Consider the following 9,830-nt stretch of genomic DNA (forward strand, 5'->3'; position numbering starts at 1 on the left):
GCAGAGGTTGCAGTGAGCCGAGATTGCACCACGGCACTCCAGCCTGGACAACAGAGCAAGACTCCGTCTCAAAAAAAAAAAAAAAAAAAGAAGGCAAGGAAGAAAAGAAATAACACAGAGGACCTGGGGGCAGGTGGCCTGTTGGAACTGCTGCAGTGACAGCAGCGAATCATATGTCAACATGCATGGAGCTGCACGGTAGAACAGAACATCTGTATGACTATGTGATACCTTTTAAAATTAAGAAAAGAATGAAGTGTTCATGCTGCGTTTCTCTTTACAGACATTTTTAGAAAATGAAAACTAATCTGTGATGTGAGGAGCAGATCAGCCATTGCATGTGGACGGGGCACTGGAGGAGGAGGGCAGCCTGAGGCAGGACGGGGATCCCCCAGGGCACCAGGGAGAGCGGGCGGCGGGAAGAGCGCACGTGGTCACGACCGGACGGATGGCGTCACTGTGCACATCGACACAGACATCAGAGGTCCCAGACCGTGCACTTTAAACGTGTGCACTTGTCAGCTGCCCTTCAATAGAGCTGTTAAAGTTCTCTAGACGCTCAGATGCTCCAACACCAGGCAAAGCTACGGAGCTTGAAAACGATGGTCAGCTCCCTGGGGACGGCAGCTCCCGCGCTCCGGCGCCCCACGCCATCCTCAGCCCACGCGCAGGGCACTTCGGGGTGTGAGAACAGGATGTCTGGCTGTGCACAAGTGTGTATGCCTGCACACACATACAGTCACACACACCACACCCCTACACACAACCACACACCACACACACAAGCACACACCCCACACACAATCACACACACCCCACACACAATCACACACACCCCACACACAATCACACACCACACACACAAGCACACACCACACACACAATCACACACACCCCACACACAATCACACACACCCCTACACACAATCACACACCACACACACAAGCACACACCACACACAATCACACACACCACACAATCACACACACCTCTACACACAATCACACACCACACACAAGTACACACCACACAATCACACACACCCCACACACAATTACACACACCCCTACACACAATCACACACCACACACACAATCACACACACCACACAATCACACACACCCCACACACACACACCCCCTACACACAATCACACACCACACACACAAGCACACACACTACACACAATCACACACACCACATAATCACACACATCCCACACACAATCACACACACTTCCCACACCCCACACACAGTCACACTCTTCATACACCCCACACACAATCACACCCCACACAAACCCCACACACCCCACACATACACATCACACACACAATCACACCACACACAACCATACACACAATCACACACCACACACACAAGCACACCACACACAATCACACATGCAATCACACCACACATAATCACACACACCCCAAACTCATACAAACACATGACACAAAATCACACACCACACAAACCCCACACACCCCACACAATCACACACACAATCACACACCTCACACACCAACACACAATCACACACTACACACACACATCACAATCACACACCCCACACACTCTACACATACACACATACACAACACAATCACACAAACCACACACACACAATCACACACACCCCATACACCACACACACAATAACACATCACACAATCACACCACAGACAATCACACACACCACACACAATAACACAAATCACACACTACACATACCCACACACCACAATCACACACACCACAAACACCCCACACACTCTACACATACACACATATACACACACCACAATCACACAAACCACACACACAATCACACACACCCCATACACCACACACACAATAACACACCACAGACAATCACACACACCACACACAATCACACATCGCACACAATCACACACTACACATACACACAACAATCACACACACCACAAACACCCCACACACTCTACACATACACACACACCACAATCACACAAACCACACACATACAATCACACACACCCCATACACCACACACACAATCACACATCATACAATCACACCACACACAATCATACACACCACAAACACCCCACACACCACACACATGACACACACAATCACACACACCACACGCACACACACGACACACAATCACACGTCCCACACTTACCACACACAACATACACACCACACACAATCACACCACATATGCACCTCACACACCACACACAGTCACACACACTACATGTACACACACATCACAATCACACATACCACAAACATCCCACACATCCCACACATGCACACCACACACAATCACACACCACACACACAATCATGACACACACAATCATACAGACCTCACACACCACACCTATACACACCACACACAAACACCACACACACCCAACACACCGCACACACCCCACACACAATCACACACACCTCACACAGAATCACTTCACACACCCCATACATACACACACGCCATACCACACACACAATCACACATACCACACAATCACACACACCCCACACACAATCACACACACCTCACACAGAATCACTTCACACACCCCATACATACACACACGCCATACCACACACACAATCACACACACCACACAATCACACACACCCCTACACACAATCACACACCACACACACAAGCACACACCACACACAATCACACACACCACACAATCACACACACCCCACACACAATCACACACACCTCACACAGAATCACTTCACACACCCCATACATACACACACGCCATATCACACACACAATCACACACACCACACGTTCTCACAGTGAGCAGACATCTTACCTCACATATACTTCACACGGACAGAAACCTCGGCCCACACCACACATCCCCGCACACTGACAGGACCAGGCTGAGGCTCATCTCCGCGTGAAACCGCCCCCTCTAGTTTCCCCCCCACTCCTCTGCTTCCCCTCAACGTTGCTGGCTCTCCGGGGGACACCTTTTGGATGAATTCCTTGCATGCATGCTGCATCTCAGGGTCTGCTTGTACCAAATACGTCGGCTGCCCGATGGCCTGGCTCTGCCCTCAAATGCCATGGCTCCCATTTCCGCTGGAACAAAGTCCAGAGAGATCTCTCAACAAGGGAAAGGGCTTTCTCTGCACCTGCATGTGCCTGGAAGGCTGTAGCCAACAGCCGCCCGCTGTCGTGATGGCCGGCCAAGGACGCCAGCCTCCTGGGGGGACACACAGTGCCTCCTGGGGGGACTCACAGTACCTCCGAAACCCAAGGAGATGAAGAAGTTGGCCAAGAGGGTGTGGAAGAAAGGAGCAAGGGCAAGGACGTGGGGAAAATAAGGACCCCCAGAACACTGGCCAAAGAGGTGGGGAGTGAAGTTGGCAGAGGGGCTCCAGGGCCACACTCATATCAGGCAGTGCCAGGCTGTGGGCGGAGGGGGCACACCTACTGTGTGGACCTCAGAAAGCCCCAGAACATTCTGCGGTCCAGCTCCACATGGCATTTCCAGTTATTCTTTTTAACAAATACTGAAATAGAAGACTGTGTTATTTTGCAAACCTGGCTCGGGCTGGGGTCTGAAATGTTTGTTTTAATCTGCTTAGTTGAACAAGGAAGATGAGAGCTTCCTTTTCTAATTGACTCTTCACTGGAGGGCAATTAACCTCAAGAATGTTTACTGCAGGGGAACGACAGCGTCTCTTAGATATAGTAATTTCGAGGATGGGTCTACGTTAGATCAAAAATCTTTCCGCGTTTGCCATTACCCTCTCTAAACACGCGCAGGCCCTATATTGGGGGTCTCAGATTTGGTGTAATTAACTTTTAAGGGCTTGAACCTGTCTGGATGTGTAATTTCTTCCCAGAACATTTGGGAGCTATTATGTAGCCCGTGATATCATTAACATAATTATTGTCAGCACTCTGCTTTGCAGTCGCTCCATCTTTGAGCTGAAGTTGCATGCATAATCATTTCTCTGCCTGTTGGTCACATTGCTTTCCTCTGTTCCCTGGACATCGGACACAGCCCCCCATTTCCTGTAGCACGGCGTGCACTCTCCTCAGGACGGGGCTGGAGGCCCTGGGGTCTCCCATGGTTCTGCCTCTCCCTGGTGAAGAATCATGTACCAGAGTTCCAGGGAACACTCCACTCCTGTGACAGGTCACATGTATCCCCCAGCCTGGAAGGCACCTCTTCCCACATCCTGGTCACTGCTACATCTCATGGCAGAGTTCAAACGCCACCCCCTGCAGAACCCCTCCACGATTCCCTCCCTGTGGTTCACACAGGACTGGTCCTGACCCTGGAGAGGTGGAGTTTCAGGTCTGAGGAGAGCTCATTAAAATTCTAGGTCGAAGGGGCTCTGTGGGCACTGGAGGGCGGGGCCAGGCTCCTGCTCCCCACGGCTCACCGTTAGTTCTTGGACGGGACCCCTGTTAGGTGAGCACTCGTGCACAGTGATGGCAGGGATTAAGCTGAGTGTTGATTTGCAGGGTGCTGTGCTTCGGATCAGGCTTACGTTCAGCCACTGTTGTGGACAAGAAACAAAAATAGCTTGATTCCTTGCCTTTTGGAGCATTTTGCTACGACAAGTTAGCCTTCAGTTCACAGTTTTAGGAGTTCTTCACTAGCAAACAACAGCTACTTCTAATCGGTGGTGAGGGTCTTTGGGAGTGTTGGGTTAATAACGTTCACAAGGTCAACGAAGAGAAGCAGGAGGGAGGCAGGACCTGTGGCCTGGCATCGGCGTCCAGTCCAGAGTGAATCCAGGTGGCAGATGCTGATGGCTCATCACCCAGCGGCCCCATACTCTGCACTCTGAGGCCCCAGCCCCCTGGCTTCTGTGTGCTGTGCTGCCAAAGGCTTTGTGCCTGTGAACTCAGGAGTACTCCTGGAAGTGAGTATCCGGGAGCTCACGTCCACAGTCAGCCACTGACGACACGTGCAGGGGTGTGGTGGCCTCGCATTCCAACCCGGAGGCAGGACAGGTTCCAAGGTACAGTTCTCCCTCCAGAGCTCCACAGGACCAGGCTGAGGCAGGGTCTCCTCCTGAAATCGCCCTCTCTGGCTTCCTCCCCCACCCTGCCCTGCTTCCCCTCAATGCTGCCGGTTTCTCCAGAGGGCACTTTTTAGATGAGTTCCTTGCATGCATGCTGCATATCAGAGTTAGCTTGTACCAAATGCAGCCTGAGATCCCTGAGCTGGTGGTGAGAGGCAGCCGACGATGACCTTCAGGGACAGTGCCACACCTAAACACAAGCCCGGAGTACCAGGGCTGAGAGCAGGAGGAAACCAGCACAGCTGAAGGTGTGTGACCAGAGCCCCAGGACCCTGGAATGGGTCTACCCCATGAACATCAAAATACACGCCAACTGAAAAAAGAATCACAAATTTATATAGCTAAAAGGAGACTTTATTTCTTATACAGGTGTACAGCCTGCAAGGTAGCCATCCTGACAGGCTGGGAAATGCAGCCTCCCGATGAGACTCAAAAGCAGGCACTGCAAAGGGAGGGGTGGGGTGGGGCAGAAGCTTCATGCTGAACAGATTGGCTGAACACACACACTCAGCAGGCTGCAGGAGGAGCCGTGAGCATTCACCAAGGGGGTCCTGACGAATAGCATCAAACATGCATGTGACGTGCGGTGCATGTTCACTGTGGGCTGCGACATGGTGACACGCATTACGATTGAGCCCTGGACATCTGAAGGTGAAGCAGGGACAGGCAGGCACTCCGTGGGCGGCCTCTGGAGCCACCAGGGCACTCCGTGGGCGGCCTCTGGAGCCACCAGGGCACTCCGTGGGCGGCCTCTGGAGCCACCAGGGCACTCCGTGGGCGGCCTCTGGAGCCACCAGGGCACTCCGTGGGCGGCCTCTGGAGCCACCAGGGCACTCCGTGGGCGGCCTCTGGAGCCACCAGAACCAGTCCTGCTCGGTGGTCTCTCATTAGGAGAACGTTACTGAAATGAGTGTCTTGTCCAATCGCAGCTGTGGTCCAGCGGACGAGGGGGTCAGAGATGCAGTGTCTGGCTGGGGGTGACCTGCACCCGTTTATCTGAAGGCCGCTGTGCCTTTAGCTGCTAGAGAAAAAGTGAAAACACCTTGCGGCAGTTAGAACAGAGTTTATTTTTTAAGTGTAGGGTGTGAGAGTTAACCCTTGCCTGGCATGGCCTTCGATCCTGTGTACAGTTTGATATCTTGACACAAACAGTCCATCCACCAGCCTTTTCTTCTAAGATGGAGTCTCACTCGATCACCCAGCTGGAGTGCAGTGGCACAATCTCAGCTCACCGGAACCTCCGCCTCCTGCGTTCAAGCCATTCTCCTGCCTCAGCCTCCTGAGTATCTGGGACAACAGGCACCCGCCACCACGCCTGGCTAAGTTTTGTATTTTTAGTAGAGACAGGGTTTTGCCGTGTTGGTTGGGCTGATCTTGAACTCCGGACCTCAGGTGATCCGCCTGCCTTGGCCTCCCAAAGTGCTGGGATTACAGGTGTGAGCCACCGCGCCCAGCCCATCCACCAGTCTTATTGTCTCTGTTTTGACACTAATGCTGGTCAGCTGTTGTATCTAAACCACAAAAGGAAGCAGGTGTGAAGAGGCGCGTCATGGCTTGGACTCAATGTTAAGGTTTTCCTGGGGTGCCCTTGGCCAAGATGAGGGTCTTTTCCATGGTTGGGGTGCTTAGGATTTTATTTTTAGTTCTCAAGTTGGACTTGCAAGGGGCAGGGCAGGGCTGGGTCACCAATCCTCTGGTAGCAGGTCCTGAGTTGCAGTCCAGGCGTTGCCTAACTCGGACCAAGTCACGGAGTCCCATGGCCTCATACTCCTCATGGCTGTGCACCTTTCCTAACCCACTAGACACTAGGAGAGTAGAAGAGGATCAGGAGGTCAGAGTGAACTTCATGCATGATGTATTTATAATGACTAAATTTAAAACATCAGATGGCTGTGCTGAGGGGAACCTTCTATAATGTGACCCAGGAGGTTTGATAAGGCCTATAATTTGGGGGGAGAGAGAAAAATGTGTTTCCTTCAGAGTGGACCCAGGGCTGAAGTTGCTGTCACACCATCGAGGTCAGAAGTTGGAAGTCGAACTCCCCCAGGGGGGAGTCTGAGAGCAGATGATACCCTCAGGTTCCAGGCTCCGCGTTGAATAAACTGATGGAACGCAATGCCCCAGTCTTGCTGATAAGGAGGCCAAGGCCCACAGTGGCACAGCCACCCAGCCGAGCTCACACAGCACAGTGCTTAGACTCGGAGCCAGAACCTGGGATTCCCAGGGCAGGTCTCCTCCATGTGCTGGGCTGCGTTTGCACCTGGTAGAAGATAGAGGCTGTTTCCTTAGGGGAGTCTGGGTGGGAGACTGGACACAGTGGGGGATCTCCATTGCACCGATAAGGACAGCAAGGAAACGGCTCTGTCACCTCCGCTTCCCTGGTGCCTACAGGCCGTGTGTTCTGATGGCACAGATAGGCAGTGTGACCTGCCCGAGCCTCCTGGGCCACTTTGAGTGGCCTGGCCAGCATGTCAGGCAGATACACAGCTCCTCGGTTGACTTTCCCACTCCGGTTCAATGTGGAGAACGTTTCTGTTTCCACTGGGCTAAGCACATTTTAACAATAAGCTTTCCCCCCCAGGCAGCCCCGGGCTTTTCCCAAGGCTCGACACTGTTTACGCAGCGGCTCTGAACCATGCCATTTGCAGTCCGGTGGTTTGCTGTTTGTTTCTTTGTTTAGTGTCCTTAATTTCTGGTTCTGTGACTTTTGTCTTCTTGTTATACCTTGTAATCATTTTCATCATAGCTCTTGTACCAGCCTTTCATATAAGCTTGTCTCTAACATTCACAGGCAATTCAGTTACTTACACTGCTTAAAGAATGTCATTGCCTCACTCGGTGGCCAGTGGCTCCTCCAGTCAGTTTTCTGGGCATCTGATTTCCAGGAGGAGGGCACGGGACCCTCTGGGAACCACAGGAGGACAGAGCCATGTTCCGTCAGCCTCTGGGTCTCACCCACTTGGACTTGCGGACATCAGCTGCAGGGAAAGAAGGGGTTCATCTGAGCCGAGAGCGCTGTGAAGCAAGAGCCAAGAGACGAGCACCCTTGACCTCTGTCAGACCAGACCCTGAGCACAGACACCAACTCCCTCTGCCTCCCCTCCGAGCACCTGCGCTGCCCCAAGGAATCTCTGGGCTTCCTTCCCAACATTTAGGAATGGCAGCTCTCAGAGTCCTTACCCTCCCCCACAGATGCTGTAAGACTACAGAAATAAGGAGACTGTTCACCAGATACTGAATGAGTCACTACTACCTTCCCCGCAATATTCTAAGCACTTAACTCAGATCATCTTTTCAGTAACCCCACAAAGTGGGCAGCGTTCTTGTGCACATTGTGCCAATGGGACTACGAAGGCATACAGAATGAAAGTTATGAGCAAGGCGTTCCTGCCACTGAGAGACAAGGCTCCACACATGGGATTCTGGAGTCTGAGCTCAGATTTACAGGGACACCTGCTCCTAATGACTGTGACAAGCAGTGTAAAATTGTCTCAGTTCAACTGGACCAGAAGGTGACATGCAAAGGCTGAAAGAGAATGTGCTGGCCACTGTTACTTTTTTAAAAACTATCTTTGCCGCTTTGATAAGGCATTTTATTATCTATCTAGCACAATAAGCTATACACCTTTAGAGGCTTCAGCAACACTTATGGTCTCAACGTTTCTGTGGGTTGGGGTCCCAGCTTAGCTTTGCGTCTTACAAGGTTCCAATCGACATGTCAGCTGGGGCTGTAGTCTCATCAGAGGCTCGACTGTGGAGGAATCTGCTTCCCTGAAGACTGAACAGGCACAGACACCAGGAGGCAGGGGTGACAAGAGCCCACGTAAAGTCCACTCACGTGCCATCTTCTCCACAGGAGACCTGGTACCACTGAGCGCACAATGTGCTGTGGGATCTCAGAGGCCAAGGCTGCTAACTCTGCCTGGGGACCCTGGGAGTTCTCCTTGGGTGAAGGGAGTGGGCTCAGAGGGGGCATGGGAGGGTGTCAGACAGAGACTAGCATCTCAGCTCTGGGACCAGCAAAGGTGCAGAAGGTTGAGGAGAGGCATGCTGGAAAATGGCAGCTGGTGCAGAAGGACCCTAGCGAGGGGTGTGGGGGTGATTATCTAGAGGTGAGGCTTCAAGGGACAGGAGGATGAGGACAGGGCCTGCATGGCATGCTCCTGTGGGAGCTCGACCTTCTATAGACTGTGTGCTTATGAGATGGTGAGTTACAGTTGGAATCCATCATTGTTGGGGCTGTGTCTCAGTTATCTATTGCTGCATAACATGCCTGCCTGCCTGCCAGCCTGCCTTCCTTCCTCTCTCTCCCTCCCTCCCTCCTTCCCTCCCTTTCTCTCTCTCTTTCTGCCTTTCTTTCTCTCTTCCCCTCTTCCTCTCTCCCTCCCTCCCTCCCTTCCTCTTTCTTTCTTTCTTCCTTTCCTTCCTTCTTTCTTTCTTTTTCTTTTCTCCTTCCTTCCCTCCCTCCCTCTCTCCCTCCCTCCCTCCTTTCTTTCTTCTCCTTTCTTTCTTCCTTCCTTCCCTTTCTTTCTTTCTTCCTTCCTTCCTTCCCTCCCTCCCTCCTTCCCTCTTTCTTCCTTCCTTTCTTTCTTCCTTCCTTCCTTCCCTTTCTTTCTTTCTTCCTTCCTTCCTTCCCTCCCTCCCTCCTTCCCTCTTTCTTTCTTTCTTTCTTTCTCTCTCTCTCCTTCCTTCCTTCCTCTCTCTCTCCTTCCTTCCTTCCTCTCTCTCTCCTTCCTTCCTTCCTTCCTTCCTT

Source organism: Cebus imitator, unplaced genomic scaffold, assembly GCF_001604975.1.
Source record: "Cebus imitator isolate Cc_AM_T3 unplaced genomic scaffold, Cebus_imitator-1.0 Scaffold680, whole genome shotgun sequence".
Classification (NCBI taxonomy): Eukaryota; Metazoa; Chordata; class Mammalia; order Primates; family Cebidae; genus Cebus; species Cebus imitator.